Genomic DNA, 17,689 nt, shown 5'->3' with positions numbered 1-17,689 from the left:
GATTCCCCGAAAGCGACCACACTATAAGCCAGGGACTCAATGGCCTGAGGCAACTGTCCCACAACCCCCATGAACTCCTTGTGGCGCCGCGGACATCTCATCAAGGAGGCGCACCTCCTGGGCGAGGACCGTCTCCGGACTGGAGGGCGGACTCTCCCTCTGGGGAGAAGGCCGCCGAGCTGCCCGACCCTTCCCGCGTGCCTCGACCCCGCTGGGCCCAGGAACTGCCCTCCCCTGCAACACTTCCCCCCTCTGGGGAGAAGGCCGTCGTGCTGCCCGACCCTTCCCGCGTGCCTCGACCCCACTGGGCCCAGGAGCTACACCCCCCTGCAACACTTCCCCCTGCCTCTCCTCCAGGCCAGACGTCTCCCCTCCATTGCCATCCCCTGGCGCGGATGAGGGTTCCCCCGATGTGCCGCCTTCCTCCTGGTCCTCGTCGTCCTCCTCCTCCAAGGGCCTGGCACTCTGAGCTTCAGGGACCACCTCCTCCTCACCAGCTGAAAGCAGGAAGGCACAAGAGTAGCTTTAGAGTGAGGACAGGGCGTCAGCGAGGGAGGCATGAGTGGTGGCATTATGCGCATTGGTCGGACAGTGGGAAAGGATGTAGATCTGAAGCGCAAGGGCAACGAGAGAGGTCCAACCGGTCATGTCCTTACCAGTGGGTCCCAGTACAGGGTCCGCACCTCCAATGGCAACAGGGCCAGTCACCCGGCCATGCATGAGTCGAGCCACGCTCTCCTCCAGCTCACTGAGCGCCTGGTACTGGGGACGGCCTCCCCCGGTGGCAGACTGGCTCCTCAAATTCCACGCCAGCTTGGCCTGCAAGAGAAAGGACGGCCTCTAAGTACAGTGTGGTGCCCTGTTGCTGTGTGCACTGCCTCCCATGGTCGAATAGCTTGGCCAGTGTGGTGCCCTGTTGCTGTGTGCACTGCCTCCCATGGTCGAATAGCTTGGCCAGTGTGGTGCCCTGTTGCTGTGTGCACTGCCTCCCATGGTCGAATAGCTTGGCCAGTGTGTTAAGTGCAGAAAGTGCTATTGATGTTCATGCCAGTGCCATAGCTGTGGGAGGAGGGCTGGCCATTAGGCCTTTGAGGTCCCTTTGCCCATAATGTGAGGTGCACATGCAAGGATGAGGAGGACACTGGAAAGGGTACTCACCCTGACCAACCGAGTGAGGTCGTTGTACTTCTTGCGGCATTGGTCCGCACTCCTGGGGACATCGCTGGTGGATGACACCCTGTGGGCGATTTTCTTCCAGGCTCTCCTGTGCTGCCTCCTGGGAGCCTTCTTGCCACTGTCCGGGCACAAGATCTCTCTTTTCTTTTCCACACCATTAACCAGCACCCTCAAAGCATGCTGGGAGAAGCGCTGCGCTCGTTCACGGGCCTTCTCCATGGCTTCAGGCGCTATTTGGGTCCACCGGCAGTGTTGAGGCCTAGCTGCAGGGCTCCACTATGCAGGGCGTGGCAGCAGTCAAAGTCGACCCTTCCCCCTTTAAGAGCTGGCCGGCGTCAGGGTGTCTGCTGTCAATCAAAACATGACCGCACCTGCGCTGCGCCCGGCCTCGGCGTTATCAGTCCGCATCGCCGGCTTAGCGCCTGAAGATAGCAGTGCAACGCCAGTTTCAGCGCTCGCCCAAACTCTTGGCCAAATCTACTGAATTTCGGCGAAGTGGCCTACACTTTCCGGCGGGCGCTAACTTTAGCGACCGCCCGACTTTACCGCCCCAAAAGTGGCCAGACTGAATTTCTAGGCCCTACAGTTTTAAAGCATAATCAGGTATTACATATGGTTTAAGCCGAGTATAATAGACATACAACCTGTGACAGTAGGAGCGATCTACGACTCCTGAATCGGAATGCCACGACCGGACGGACGGGGAGGCAGTACGGTGGTCTCGGATTGGGTGGATTCCTGCAGTCTGCTGCAGCGGTCACTTCCATTGGGTCATCTCTCAAGCTGTTGGAGGTGTTAGGCCGTCAGCCACCTCAGAGGCTAAACTTGACCAAGGTGTTAGGCCGTAGCCACCTCGGGGAAGCCTTCGCCCCTGACTGCCTGATTTCCTCTCTCGGTCGTCTATATTTATAGTTATTTCGGTGAGCTGGTAATCAGCTGGTATCAATCATTTGATCCCCCATCCTATTGTCCAATTGTGAAGCGGGAAGGCATCCCTCGCCATTCCTTTCTGCATGACTGACGAGGCCTCCCTCTTATCTTTCTGAGGAATGTTTTGTTATGTTTCTTTAAGGGCATTTTATGACTTTTCGGCTCCATTTTTGTCTATTAGCCCCCACCCTGTGTTTTACATTTTACGATTCGCTTATCACTTCTATTTGTCTTTTGGTGCTTGTTATTCGACCTTGCTGGCATTTCTGCTCTCTGTTCCCGGCTGCATGTTGTCAGTCTCTGTTCTAAGAATTCAAACCCATCTTTGAATCTAACAGCTATTTCTTACACCAGGTCTGGATGGAATGCATCCTAGGTTAATGAAGGAAGTAAGGATGTAAAATGCACAGGCTCTGGCCACAATCTTCCAATCCTCTTTGGATATGGGGGCAGTGCCAGAGAACTGGAGGATTGCAAATGTTACAACATTGTTTAAAAAAGGGGAGGGGAATAAACCTGGCAACTACAGGCCAGTCAGCCTAACGTCAGTGGTAGGGGAACTTTTGGAGACAATAATCCAAGACAAAGTTAATTGCTATTTGGAAAAGTATGGGCTAATAAATGAAAGTCAACATGGATTTGTTAAAGCAAATCATGTTTGACTAACATGATTGAGTTCTTTGGTGAAGTAATGGAGAGGGTTGCTGAATGTAGTGCGGTTGATGTTGTGGATATGGATTTTCAAAAGGCGTTTGACAAAGTACTGCATAATGGCCTAGAATTTGGGGTTGTAATGATGATGACTCTGTCAGCGTTCGCTGTCATTACTGTGTACAACTGACAGCAACTTTCTGGCGTCCGCACATGCGCAGGTTAAACGAGGAAATCTGGAAGTTGCTGTCAGCGATACCCCGCTCCTCCATAGAATGTGCTGTTGCAGTCTTCACAGAAGAAATCAACACAGACTCAGTGATCTGATGTGAACAGCAACTTTTTACGCACTATTCTCACTGTAAAAACCATTGAAAATGTTAAGCCTTGTTGAATGAGGTGTAACTGAGATTTTAACCGTGTACTAAGTCATAATTACTGCTGAACAACCTCTCTGACCCTGAAAAACTAATTTTACATGTGTGGAGTGTCATTCCCTCAGAGTAATATTTTAAAATTCCATGATTTTTTAAATAATAAAAATTATTTTTTTTAAAGTTTGTTTATGATATTTCAGCTTCTACCTTAATCCCATGTGTATGTTCCAATTGTTATTTTGCTTTCTGTACAATGATTAAAAAGTGAATTATAATCTGTGTGTTTTACTTCCTGGTTTGCTGTCTATGAGAATTCTTTAATCTGATTGGCTGCTCAGCCTGCTTGATGACTTTACTGTTCCTGGAAGCCAAAGATCCCCTGTAGATGGCACAAGATTGAAAGTCACATCGGTATAGAGGAAATCGACACTCTAGAGCCTGCTAAATCTTTGTGGGCAGTTTTCTTCGAGGTCAGTGGCGAGCACCATCCCTTCACCACTGATCACAAAATCCAGGCCAATATGTTGTTAGCAAAATTGAAGCCCATGGGATTAAAGGAACAGTGGCAGCATGGATACAAAATTGGCTAAGGGACAGAAAACAGAGAGTAGTACTAAATGGTTGCTTTTCAGACTGGAGGGTGGTGTACAGTCGTGTTCCCCAAAGGTCGGTATTAGGACCACTGCTCTTTTTCATGTATATTAATGTCCTGGACTTGGGTATACAGGGCATCGTTTCAAAGTTTGCAGATGATACTAAACTCGGAAATGTAGCGAACAATGAGGAGGATAGTAATAGACTTCAGGAGGACATAGACAGATTGGTGAAATAGGCAAACACATGGCAGATGAAATCTAACGCAGAGAAGTGTGAAGTGATACATTTTGGTAGGAAGAATGAGGAGAGGCAATATGAACTAAATGGTACAATTTTAAAGCAGGTGCAGGAACAGAGAGACCTGGGGGTGTATCTACACAAATCTTTGAAAGTGGCAGGACAAGTTGAGAAGACTGTTAAAAAAGCATATGGGATCCTTGGCTTTATTATAGAGGAATAGAGTAAAAAAGCAAGGAAGTTATGCTAAACCTTTATAAAACACTGGTTAGGCCTCAGCTGGAGTATTGGCCCAGTAATTCCGTTCCAAACGCGTGAGTACAGCGCATGCGGGGAAAACCGGCATTTCCTGTCCTCTGAACGAAGGGGTTCAGAGGCACAGCACGTGCGACTGCACAGGCAGCGCGTGCGCAGTAAAATTCGCCGGTTTCATTCATGCTTTCAGTGAGGTTAAGTCCTTACAACTTACACATGAAAAAAGCATGCGTACAGTTGCTCCAGAGGCTGCGGAGGAAGATATATTTTATCGTGGAGCTTCTGAAAGGCAATATTTTTGTTTGGGAAAGGGAGGGAAGTTATTTTAAGAAATGCTGAGGTAAGTTTTAAAGTTTAATTTTTTTTTTTTTTATAAACGGCTTTTCAGTACTGTAGGTAGAAGGAGCAATTGTGGCTGTGTGAATTGAATTTGCTGTGTTTATTAAATGTGAAAATGACTGTTCTAAAATGAATAATGTAACATTTCCAACATTTTTAAGTAATTATGTACATATGTCCGTATATATTCCTTTACGTATATGTATATATTCCTTTACTTATGTGTATGAATGTATGTATTTAATTATAATTTTCCAATAAGTTACTTTCTCTGAAAGTCATAATTAAATACATACATTCATACACGTAAGTAAAGGAATATATACATACATACATATACGCAAAGGAATATATACAGACATACATACATAATTACTTAAAAGAATATATTACTGATGAAAGTTTCTTTCTTAAAAATGTTGGAGTCATTTTCACATTTAATAAACACAGCAAATTCAATTCACATAGCCACAATTGCTCCTTCTACCTACAGTACTGAAAACCCATTTTAAAAAACAAAAATAAACTTTAAAACTTACCTCAGCATTTCTTAAAATAACTTTCCTCCCTTTCCCAAACAAAAATATTGCCTTTCAGAAGCTCCACGATAAAATATATCTTCCTCCGCAGCCTCTGGAGCAACTGTACTCATGCTTTTTTCATGTGTAAGTTGTAAGGACTTAACCTCACTGAAAGCATGAATGAAACCGGCGAATTTTACTGCGCACGCGCTGCCTGTGCAGTCGCACACGTTCTGCCTCTGAACCCCTTCGTTCAGAGGACAGGAAATGCCGGTTTTCCCCGCATGCGCTGTGCATGCTGAAAACCAGCATTTCCTCCGGCCAGACGCGTGAGTACCCCGACCGTACTCACGAGTTTGGAACGGAATTACTGGGCCATTAGAAAATCATCTCGGGCTGTGAAATTGATCAGGCGGGTATGATGTATTACCAAGACGATAACGCGTTTCTCCTGCCATAGGCCGGGATGATTTTCTAGCCAGTCACTTCATTAAAATTACTTTAACAACTCTTTCCATTTCTTCCTTGCAAGGATGTCTGTATAAGCAGGAGGCCTGTGAGCGAGAAAAATGCCCGGGAACTGCTAGTAGCCAACACCTTCACGAGCTAGTGGCACCTTGTACCTCCCCCTCCCCCCGCAAGGCAAAGAAAGGAGCAGACACAATTAAAAGTGAAGCAGTGAACTTTTATTGCATCATAAAACAGTTTTCAGGGTCAGTTTTGATGTAGATAGTTTATAACTTTAAAATGTTAACTAGCTATTTCCTGCTTTTCAAACATTTGTAAACATGAATAGTTCAGAAAAGAATGTGTTAACATTTTAAAGTGACTTTTTCTGTTTTCTTAGTGCAATAAAGACATTCAAGGTGGAAACTAGCTATGTCCTAATTTTCAAATCGTTGTTGTAAAAATACTTTGGCTCCAATAAAAGTTGCTAATTTTTTTCAAACTGACTACAGGCTGCACTGTTTAAAGGAAAAGGTTACATATCCTTTCAGTCACAAATAAACATTTCAATGAAAACAGCAAACACAACATTTTACATGTCAATAAAATGAAAAATTTAACAATTGCACGATTTGCTCCCTCGCATCTGCAACTGAGGGTTCAAGGAGGTGCATTGCGCAAGAGGTCATCGTCGTACGTATCCTCACACTGTTCCCTTTCGGGAACTGTATGAAGTGGTGGAAGGATTTCTGGCCACGTTAACGCTCCTTCCGTGACCATAACCATCTTCATACCAGCCATTAGGGTGGTTAGTCCTATGGTGCGAGGGTTTTACGGGCTCCCACAACCCATCTGAGGGGGGGGGGGCCACCCACACCCGCGGACGCAAGTATCCCGCTGGATGTCCACCCAGAATTTATATTTGGAGCTCCGACTCCACTTGCCGGGACTGTCTGGAGCGGGGTTTGAAACCCTACTCCTTCTGGCCCAGCGGCGGGGATGCTTACCGCTATGCAAAAGGCCCGCTCCGCGCAAAAGGTGACACCCATACGTTTCCTGCGCCTTTTCCCTCCCCGTGACTGGAGCCCTATGCTGCCACTTGAAAGACCAAGCTATCATCTGTCCTTTTTGCGGCGCCTTGGACTTCTCATTACCAATGATGAGCAGGCGCTGCGCCTCCACCTCGTTGAGGAGATTGCTGAGGTCATCATCAGTTCAATTGTGAGTTCTTTTAATGCCTTGAATTGTGCTAATTCCAGCCATTTCATGTTGCTAATCGGAGTGGGCCTTTGGCGTAGCGGTAGCATCCCCGCCGCTGGGCCAGACAGGGTAGGGTTTCAAACCCCGCTCCAGACAGTCCCGGCAAGTGGAGTCGGAGCTCCGGCTCTAAATTCTGGGTAGACATCCAGTGGGATATTTGCGTCCGTGGGTGTGGGTGGCCCCCCCCCTCGTATAGGTTGTGGGAGCCCGTTGAGGGTGCCGGTTAGTTCTCCTAGTAACCCCTAGGTGGCACCTTCATGAGTGGTTACCCCTCTCTTTTAAATCCCTAATTGACTGTTATTGGGCTTATGAGTTTCACCTGTGATTTGTGGTATATTAGTTCTGTTTTTCCCCTTCTCTGTGCTCAGTCTTGACAAGCCTTTGTGCCAAGTGGTTGCTTGTCAGAGCTTCTAAAGTGTAATTGTATCTTTGTGTTTATTAAATAAAGTACTTTGTTTGAACTTTATACCTGCCTCAAGCCTCGTCTCTGCACTTGGGTCCAGAACCAGCCTCGCCCTGACAGCAAGACTGAGCCAGTATGGACCCAGCAGTGATGGAGGAACTTCGTTCTATTCTCTCCCTTCAGGGTGCTTTCCTCGGCCGCCTTGAGCAACTTCTCCAAGGCATTTCGGACAAGGTAGATACGTGGACTCAGACCATTCAACACCTAGCTGCTGTGGCTTCTGCTCGGGACGTTCCTCTTCGGTCAGTTCCTTTGGGTGCTACCCCACCGGTCGCCGATCGCCAGACTTACCGAGAGCCTCGCCTACCGGCGCCGGAGCGCTATGATGGTGATCCAGGCAAGTGTCGTGGCTTCCTGACCCAGTGCTTCCTGGTTTTTGAACTTCAACCTTCCATGTTCCATTCATCTCGCTCTAAGGTAGCATTCATTATTTCACTACTTCCGGGAAAAGCTCTCGCCTGGGCTACCGCTATCTGGGAGCAGCAATCTTCGGTCTGCTTTGATGTTGTCGATTTCACCGCTGAGATGGGCAAGGTCTTTGACCATTCTGTGAGTGGACGGGAGGCAGCTAAGAGACTTTTGAATCTCCGCCAGGGCGGCTGCAGCGTAGCCGACTTTGCCATTGAGTTCCGCACACTCGCTGCGGAGAGTCGCTGGAACACCGAGGCCCTTCTTTCCATGGTTTTTTTACGGCCTTTCCGGAACTATCAAAGATGAACTAGCATCCAGAGAGATCCCGGAGGACCTTGACACGCTCATCTCCCTTGCTGTCAGAGTGGATAACCGCCTCCGGGAGCATGCTAGAGAGAGGAGATTCACTACTTCCACAAGGGTGAAATCGTCTGGTGTTCCGGATCTGACCAGGAGTTTCCAAGTACCCCCGAGTCCACCTGTTAGCACGGAAGAGACACCTATGCAACTCGGCAGAACTCTGCTCTCCCAGGTTGAGAGACAGAGGAGATTGAGAGAGGGGTGTTGTCTTTACTGTGGCCTGTCTGGTCATTTCAGAGCCACATGCCCAGAGCGCCAGGAACAAGCCAGGAGGATTGGGAAGATACGGATTGATCAAACCCCTTCTACCCCTTCTGTCTTCCAAACCCTGATTCCTGTTCGTCTCTCTTGGGAGGGAAAGCAGTTCAATCTGCAGGCGTTCATTGACTCCGGGGCCGCGGGTTGTTTTATTGATCGTACCCTGGTGCACAGACTGAAAATTCCTTTCTCCTGCCTGGATAAGCCTTTACAAGTCATGGCCCTCGATGGCAGGCCCCTTGGTTCTGGGCACATTCATCATATCACTGGAGTGTTACATGTCTAAGTGGGGGAGAGACATCAAGAGTTGCTGCAGTTTCACCTGATAGATTCCCCTGAGCTTCCTCTCGTTCTTGGACACCCGTGGCTCTTTCTCCACAACCCTCATATTGACTGGACTACTGGGATGGTGCTGGAGTGGGGCCCTTCATGTTCAACTAACTGTCTCAAGGTCTTCCCTAGTCTGCCTCGTCCTTCCTCTCCCGAGCCAGCCGATCAGCTGGATCTTGCTCGTGTGCCTCCTGAGTATTCGGACCTCCATGCGGTATTTAGTAAGGGGCGGTCCTCTACACTCCCCCCACACCGGCCCTACGACTGTGCGATTGATCTCCTGCCTGGCACTAGCCCTCCTCGGGGTCGGCTCTACTCTCTCTCTGGTCCTGAGAATGTTTCGATGGAGGAATATATCAAAGAAGCCCTCGCCACAGGTTTCATTCGTCCTTCCACCTCCCCAGCGGGTGCAGGTTTCTTTTTTGTAAAGAAGAAGGATGGCGGTCTCAGACCTTGTATAGACTATCGGGGGCTCAACAAAATTACGATTAAGAACCGCTATCCTCTCCCTTTGATGTTCTCAGCGTTTGAGCAGCTACAGGGAGCTACCATCTTCTCCAAACTTGACCTCCGCAATGCATATAACCTGGTCCGCATTAGGGAGGGGGATGAATGGAAAACTGCCTTTATCACCCCGAGCGGTCACTGGGAATACCTTGTCATGCCCTTTGGTCTCACTAATGCTCCTGCTGTCTTCCAGGCTCTGGTCAATGACGTGGTCCGGGACCTGCTGAATCAGTTCGTGTTTGTTTATTTGGATGACATTCTCATCTTCTCGAAGTCCCCCCAGCAGCATGTCCAACACGTCAGGCGGGTGTTGCAGAGGCTCTTGGAGAGCCGTCTCTTCGTCAAACCCGAGAAGTGTGAATTCCACGTCACTAAGGTCACCTTCCTGGGCTACGTTATCTCTGGTGGAAGCGTCCAGATGGATCCGAGTAAGGTTCAAGCCGTCCTGAACTGGCCGAGTCCCACGTCGGTTAAGCAGATTCAGCGGTTCCTGGGATTCGCCAACTTTTACAGACGCTTCATCCGTAACTTCAGCTCCCTTGCCGCGCCCCTCTCCGCATTGACCAAGGGCTCGCCTGTATGGTTTAGCTGGTGTTCTGAAGCAGAACGGGCATTCCAGGAGCTCAAACAACGCTTCACCTCCGCCCCCATTCTGATACATCCCGATCCCGCCTTGCCCTTCATCGTAGAGGTGGATGCCTCGGATATTGGAGTTGGGGCTGTCCTGTCCCAGCGCTCCCCCAAGGACCAAAAGCTTCATCCCTGTGCCTTCTTCTCCCGTCGCCTGAAGCCAGCTGAGTGTAACTATGATGTCGGCAACAGGGAGCTTTTGGCAGTTAAGTTGGCCTTGGAGGAGTGGAGACACTGGTTGGAGGGAGCGGAACATCCTTTTGTCGTCTGGACCGACCATAAGAACCTGATATATATTCAGGACGCTAAGCGCCTCAACCCCCGGCAGGCCAGGTGGGCACTCTTCTTTAACCGGTTCAACTTTCTCCTGTCGTACCGCCCAGGGTCTAAGAACCTCAAACCGGATGCCCTTTCTCGCCAGTTTGACCCCTCGGAAAAGGACCGGATTCCGGAACCTATCGTCCCTAGTTCCTGCATCGTGGCTCCCGTCGTGTGGGAGATTGAGACTGTGGTGCGAAGGGCCCAACGTCAGGAGGCCGATCCCGGAGGAGGCCCTCCTAATAAACTTTATGTTCCCAGTCGAGTGCGCGCCCAGGTCCTTCAATGGGGCCATTCTTCTCGATTGACGGGTCATCCTGGGATCCGTCGGACTCTCGAGTTTCTTAAAAGGAGGTTCTGGTGGCCCGCTATGGAAGCCGACACCCGGACCTTTGTCTCCGCTTGTCCCGTCTGTGCCCAGAACAAGACATCCCAACAACCTCCGCTTGGTCTCCTGCATCCCTTGCCTATTCCCAGCCGTCCCTGGTCTCATATCGCCCTGGATTTCATCACCGGGCTACCTCCATCTGAAGGATTCACCATCATCCTAGTTGTGGTTGATCGCTTTTCAAAGGCTGCTCACTTCGTTCCTCTTGTCAAGCTTCCCTCGGCCAGGGAGACCGCCCAGCTGGTTGTCCAACACGTCTTCCGCCTCCATGGCTTGCCCCTGGATGTTGTCTCTGACCGTGGTCCTCAGTTTTCATCTAGGTTTTGGAAGTCCTTTTGTTCCCTCCTGGGGGCTTCCGTCAGTCTCTCTTCAGGGTTCCACCCTCAATCTAACGGCCAGACTGAGAGAACTAATCAGGATCTGGAGAGGGTGCTACGAAGCTTTGTGTCCTCCAATCCTTCCTCCTGGAGCAAGTACCTGGTCTGGGCAGAGTATGCGCATAATACCCTTCAGAGCTCCTCCACTGGTCTTTCGCCTTTTGAGTGCCAATATGGCTTCCAACCGCCACTCTTCCCGGAACAGGAGAGGGAGGTAGGAGTGCCGGCTGCCCAGGGGTTAGTCGAACGCTGCCGTCGTACCTGGAGGAGGGTCCGATCCGCCTTGCAGCTTGCCTCATCTCGGCAGAAGGTACAGGCCGACCGTCGCCCAGCTCCTCGGTTCCGGGCCGGACAGAAGGTCTGGCTGTCTACCAAGAATCTTCCGCTCCATGTAGAGTCCCGCAAGTTGGCTCCCCGGTTCATAGGACCTTTTAGGATTTTGGAGCAAGTAAACCCGGTGGCCTACCGGCTCCTCCTTCCTCGATTGATGAGGATACATCCCACATTTCATGTCTCTCACCTGAAGCCGGTACTTACTAGTCCCTTGGTTCCTGCGGCTAGACCTCCACCCCCGCCCCGTATGATCGACGGCCAGCAAGTCTTCACGGTCCGTCGTCTCCTTGATTGTCGCCGGGTCAGAAGGAGCATCCAATACCTGGTTGACTGGGAGGGTTTCGGTCCTGAGGAGCGTTCCTGGGTTCCGGCCCGGGACATTTTGGATCCGGAACTCATAAGGGATTTTCGCCGTCGCCACCCTGCTCGTCCAGGAGGAACGTCAGGAGCCGTTCCTAGGGGAGGGGGTCCTGTGAGGGTGCCGGTTAGTTCTCCTAGTAACCCCTAGGTGGCACCTTCATGAGTGGTTACCCCCTCTTTTTGTATAGACCCAAAAAAACATTAAACAAATAAACCCTTTAAATAGACCCGATTAATCAAATTAAAATTTGGCCCCTTAAATCAATTACGCACTCCAGTCCCCGCGGCGCCCACCGGTCACGAAAAAGCTCGAGCTCGCCGGCGGACACCGCGTGCTCCATCTCCAGGGCCACCCGGCCGCGAACATGGCCGCGGAAGAGAGGGAGGCAATCCGGCTGGACGACCCCCTCGGCCGCCCGCTGCCTGGACCAATTAATGGCTTTCTTGGCCAGGCCCAGGAGCAGGCCCACGAGGAGGTCCTCCGACCTGCCCGCTCCCCTCCGCACTGGGTGACCGTAGATCAAGAGCGTGGGACTGAAGTGCAACCAAAATTTGAGGAGCAGCCCCTTCAAATAGTGGAAGAGGGGCTGCAACCTCCCACACCCAACATAAACATGGAACACGGACTCCTCCAGACCGCAGAACAAACAGGCGGCCTGGGAGTCCGTGAACCAACTTAAAAACCTATTGCACGGGACTGCTCTGTGCAACATGAGTGGTTACCCCTGTGTTAAATCCCTAATTGACTGTTATTGGGCTTATGAGTTTCACCTGTGATTTGTAGTATATTAGTTCTGTTTTTCCCCTTCTCTGTGCTCAGTCTTGACAAGCCTTTGTGCCAAGTGGTTGCTTGTCAGAGCTTCTAAAGTGTAATTGTATCTTTGTGTTTATTAAGTAAAGTACTTTGTTTGAACTTTATACCTGCCTCAAGCCTCGTCTCTGCACTTGGGTCCAGAACCAGCCTCGCCCTGACACCCGTAAAACCCTCCCGCCATAGGACTAACCACCCTAATGGCTGGTACAAAGATGGTTACGGTCACAGAAGGAGCGTTAATCATGGCCAGAAATCCTTCCACCACTTCATACAGTTCCCCAAAGGGAACAGTGTGAAGACACGTACGACGATGACGTTGCTAATTAAATAAATGGAATGAAAAAAATGCTTTCAGGGCTTTTAAAAGTCTTTAAATTGCTTTAATTCTGTTTAAAACTACTTCAGATTCTTCAAAATAATGTAAACGTTTTTAAAAGTTTATAAAAGTTACCAAAAGCTTCATAAAAATACCAAAAACTTATTTAAAATGCTGCTCTGCATGTAAAAATGCTTTGCAGCTTGTGAGAAACATTGGGGGCATGTCCTTTAAAATGAGACCTCAAGGGGCGTGTCTCACTTGCACTGCGTGCTCCAGGCTTCGCACTGGCTGCACTCCTGGGCGGCGTGACGTCAGACGCTGCCCGGGAGTCATCATTTTAAAACAGGAATTCCAGGCGTCCCTGAAGCTCAACGGCCGGCGCGTCAGGTAAGTGCACATCGGGGGCTTGCACGCGCGGCAAGCCCCCGATCCTAATTTCTGCCCTATTGTGTTCAGTTCTGTGCACCTCACTTTAGGAAGGATGTCATGGTGTTGGAGAGGGTGCAGAAGAGAGACTAAAGAAGCTGGGGTTGTTCGCCTTGGAGCAGAGAAGGTTAAGAGGAGATTTGATAGAGGTGTTCAAAATCTGGAATGGTTTTGATAGAGTAAATCAGGAAAAACTGTCTCCAGTGGCAGAAGGATCGGTAACCAGAGGACACAGATTTAAGGTGATTGGCAAAAGAACCAGAGGCAATATGAGAAAACATTTTTTTTACACAGCAAGTTGTTGTGATCTGGAATGCACTGCCTGAAGGCGGGGTGGCAGCAGATTCAATAGTAACATTAAGAAAAGAATTGGAGAAATACTTGAAGGAAAAAAATGACAGGGCTATGCGGAAGGAGCAAGGGGGTGGAATTATTTAGACAGCCGCCACAGCACGATGGGCTGAATGGCCTCCTTCTGTGCTGTATCATCCTATGATTCTATGTGTAGTGGTGCATGTTCACTTAAAGGAATTGCAGTCCACTATGCAGTAAGTGGTACCTTCACTCCATCTGCAGCAGAGCCCCAGTGATTGAGCTATTTTAAAACACAACACTTAAACATAACTCAATCCCAACATCTTTTCTGTGGAAAAAAATAATCAAAATGGTCAAAAACCCTGAAATGTGACAAACTTACTTGCCGGATGTCTCCGTTCCCTTGCAAGCAATCCGGACTGGCACAAGCGCTGAAGTGAATCCGAAGATCTCGCCATACTGCCGAGCAGGGGTGAGCTAGTGAAAGGGCTGCACTGGGACCCAACGAAGTTTTTTTAATTTCGCTTATGGGATCTGGGCGCCGCTGGCAAGGCCAGCATTTATTGCCCATCCCTAGTTATGGGCAGCAATGGGGGCAGCAGGGAAGAGTGACGAAAAACAGGAAATTGGTAGAGTCATAGAAGAGCCTGGAGAGCAGTGATCAGGCACAGGTAAGTGGAAATCAACCCTGGGAGGACTAACGGGCCAGATCACTAATCCTATTCATTGACGGGCCATTTCCACTAGTTAGCTTCATAATCATAATCAACTTTATTGTCATTTCACTTTCACACGCACGATGCCACTGGCTCCATACAACGGAAAATCAACAACGCTCCGACCAGCTCGTTAATTTCTCGAGTTTGTGACATCCATTCTTTCTCACTTCACTTCTCTCTCTTCCACCACATACACTTCTCAGTTAAAACTACAAAACGGAACCCTCGCTATAAAGGGGTATTTCGTTTTGTAAAATAATCTTTCTGTAAGTACACATACAGAGGAAGACGCCCACTATCTCTCGCTCGTTGGCTCCATAAGATCGACGTAAGCTTCCTTGTCTGGCTATAAAGTGCACGGTGCAGGAGGAGCGAGACTGGTCAATGCAAGCAGCCTGCTGAAGGCGCTGCTTCCAGTTACCCCTGGGACTGGAACAGCGAGCGGGACTGGAAACCGAACAACAGAGCCCTCAAGAGAGTCCACAGTCGGCGACTTGGAAAAGAAACATTATTATCAGTAGCAATTACAAACTTAGCCAGACTTGGCTGAGTTTCAGAATCGCGGAATTGAGAAGGCATTTCTGTTTTAGACAGGCGAGTACAGCTGGAAAGAAAAATCGACAGTTCCTTTAAGAAAAACAAACCGCGTGCAGTATTTCTTTTGGTTTTTGTAAATATTCTTTGCTCGTTGCGTTTCAAGTCAAGCGAATCTTCTCCTGTGCAATAGTTGGGGTTGGGGAGGGGAGGGGGCGACCCACGTTTAACAGGACGGCCAGGACTTGCCCATCAGCACAAGGCTGGCACCTTCCGACGTAACCGTGTATCAGAAGGCGGATAGATTTCGTTCAAAGACCATTTTGAGATATAGATGCATCGTTTGAACCAATTCGGCTTTATTCTGTCCAAAAAAAATGGAATTGGGCCGGCACATTCATTTGCATAAGAAATCCCGCGTAGAAATCTTTCTGATGTTTAGAAATATTGTAAGTGAACCCAGGTGGGTTTTCAAAACTGTGAAGCTGTTTCCTGTCATTTGAAACCGAAAGGTTAAAAGAAGGGGCAGGGGGGAGATTTAAAATGACAAAATGGATAAACTAAGTTGAATGGATAAGTTTAATCTGTATTTTTAAATACACTTGTTGTTATTAAGTATTGCACGCTTGAGTTAAGATGCTGGTAAATTGCAGTGTTGGATAAACATTTTAAGGCCTGTGCTAGTTAAGACTGTTGTTCCAGGGTATGTTTGGAGACAATGCTGCCACCTCTGCTAGCCTTAACTCTGAGGGTAAAACGTTGAACTAGGAGCCGTGCCAATAGTCACTTGACAGTCAACAGTCAAAGATGGCCTACTGCACGCAGAAACTTCTAGAAATTATGAAGGGACACACTGTCCTTAAACCTTAAAAACCAGAGTCTCCTTTGGTATCTTTTTTTAATGTTCAACTGTTATTAAAATTAGTGCTAATTATTTCTCTTATATTTTGATGGTTTAATATTTGTTTGAAAAGGAAATGCTGCTGACATGATCAGTAGCAGAATCTGACAATGTGAGAGGGTTAAAGTAATATGGACAGGAGCTGTATGCAGTGGTGTTATACTTAAGCTTCACACAGCTGGGCTCTGTATTAGTGTGTTTATTATTCTGAAAAGTCACTGGATTTATCTGCTAGTTTATTGAATCCAACGCCCTTTCAGAATACAATCTGCTCCTGATAATTCAAGGTTAAACTTTGTACTACAAATTGTACTCCAAAGTTTGAATTACCCAACAATTTGAACTAAGCAAGCCGTAGGACAAATCCGAGCCAGTGGTGGGGTCGAGAAAGGTGGTGGGGAGGTAAAGCTGGATGTCGTCAGCGTACATGTGGAACCTGATGTGTTTTCGAAGTGCACGTGTAAATGTTAGGTGACGACAGAAACAGGCTTGGCTATGTTTTCTCACAGTCAAGTAATCCACGGATACTCACAGTCAAGCTTAAACCTGAATAATAAGCATTTGGATGAGCTGCCAGGTGTATCTGGCATCATAGCAGCATAACCCAGTAGTATGCAATGCATTCAAGGAGTAAGGAGAGGAGGCAGTTTTTAATTTGTATATATGTACTGGATTGAAGAAAGAAAAATGTTTGAAATTAGTTCTCTGAATACCATCAGCACTTAATGGCCCGGATTTTGCGCTGGGTAATGACGGCAGACTGTCAGCGCTCGCCGTCATTACCCCTGTGAAACTGACCGTACCTTCACAATTTAGTGCATGCACATCTAAATGCGGAAATCGGTCAGTCGTTCACTGCTCCGACACAGGCTGCACTGTGGACCCCCGCCCCACATAACTGTCAATCAGTGAAATCAGTGGAACTGATGAAAACTTAAGCTTTTCCGTGCTAATATCGCTGTTAAAACACCCTATTAAATGTTAAGCCTTGTTGGAATGGGTGTAACTGGGGTTTTAACAGCGTATTGACTGCTAAACAATTGTTCTGGCCCTGAAAAACTAATTTTATATTTGTGGAGTGTCACATTTCTCCATTATGATAAAAAAAATACAAGAGGGGGGGAAATTGGAGCGCTAACAAGAGGTGTAAATCAACCCCATTCCCCCCCTAGATTTAAAAAAATATATTTTTTAAAGTTCGTTCACAATATTTCAACTGTGTGAGAATTCTTCAATGACTGCTTAATGATGTCACTGATACACTAGGAATCCGCAATTTTTTTATTCATTCCTGGGATGTGGGTGTCACTGGCAAGACTAGCATTTATCACCCATCCCTAATTGCCCTTGGGATGGTGGTGGTGAGCCACCTTTTTGAACTGCTGCAGTCCTACGTGGTGAAGGTTGTGTTCAACTGAGTGACTTTTCAGAGGGTGGTTAAGAGTCAACAACATTGCTGGGAGTCTGGAGTCATACATAGGCAAGGACAGCAGATATAATGGGTTTTTACAACAATCTGATAGTTTCATGGTCACCATTATTGATACTAGCTTTTTGTTCCAGATTTATTTAATTAACTGAATTTAAATCCCCCAGCTGCTATTGTGGGATTTGAACTCACGTCTCAACAGATTATTAGTCCAGGCCTCTGGATTACTAGTCCAGTAACATAACCACGATGCTACCAATCCTTGCAGAGTGACAACACTACAATCAATTACACGTTGAGGAAGCTAAAGTTTTCACCACAGGGATTGTGAGATCTCTGGGCAGCTTTCTTCAAGGTCAGTGGTGATCGCTGTCGCATCGCCGCTGACCGCAAATTACAGGTCAATATTTTAAGTTAAATATTCAAAAAAGCTCAGAAAGGCAAAATAAAGATTATGAAAGTTAATGATCAAAACAAAAACAGAAAATGCTAGAAACACTCAGCAGGTCAGATAGCATCTTTGCAGAGGAGATAACATTTTGGGTGTTAACCCTTGGTCAAAACGATTAAAGTTAATAAAGATTTTTTATTGGTCTGCGCAAAGTGATCTTAAACAGAGTGCTTCTAAACACAGTGTTTGGAATTTGGAGAGAGTGGAAGTCTCTGGTAAGTACTAAGTGAGACTGGGTGAGTACTAGCTGCAAAAA

At 48.0% G+C, this 17,689-nt stretch overlaps 1 protein-coding gene across 3 annotated transcripts in view; it reads left to right on the top strand.

Moving 5' to 3' along the window:
- The window catches only part of chst6 (carbohydrate sulfotransferase 6), a 99,161-nt gene that overhangs the window by 70,091 nt on the left and 11,381 nt on the right, over positions 1–17,689 (top strand). Inside the window, exon 1 of one of the 3 annotated variants that reach the window (XM_085991708.1) lies at positions 14,460–14,712. The exons of the other annotated variants lie outside the window; for them this stretch is intronic. The gene's annotated coding sequence lies outside the window, so the exon portion shown is untranslated. Of the gene's footprint in view, positions 1–14,459; positions 14,713–17,689 lie in introns of those variants that run through there. 3 annotated transcript variants of the gene reach the window in all.

Source organism: Somniosus microcephalus, chromosome 6 (genome assembly GCF_052327205.1).
Source record: "Somniosus microcephalus isolate GS21.2 chromosome 6, FLI_Smic_1.0, whole genome shotgun sequence".
Classification (NCBI taxonomy): domain Eukaryota; kingdom Metazoa; phylum Chordata; class Chondrichthyes; order Squaliformes; family Somniosidae; genus Somniosus; species Somniosus microcephalus.
This window is presented reverse-complemented; position numbering and strand designations above follow the sequence as displayed.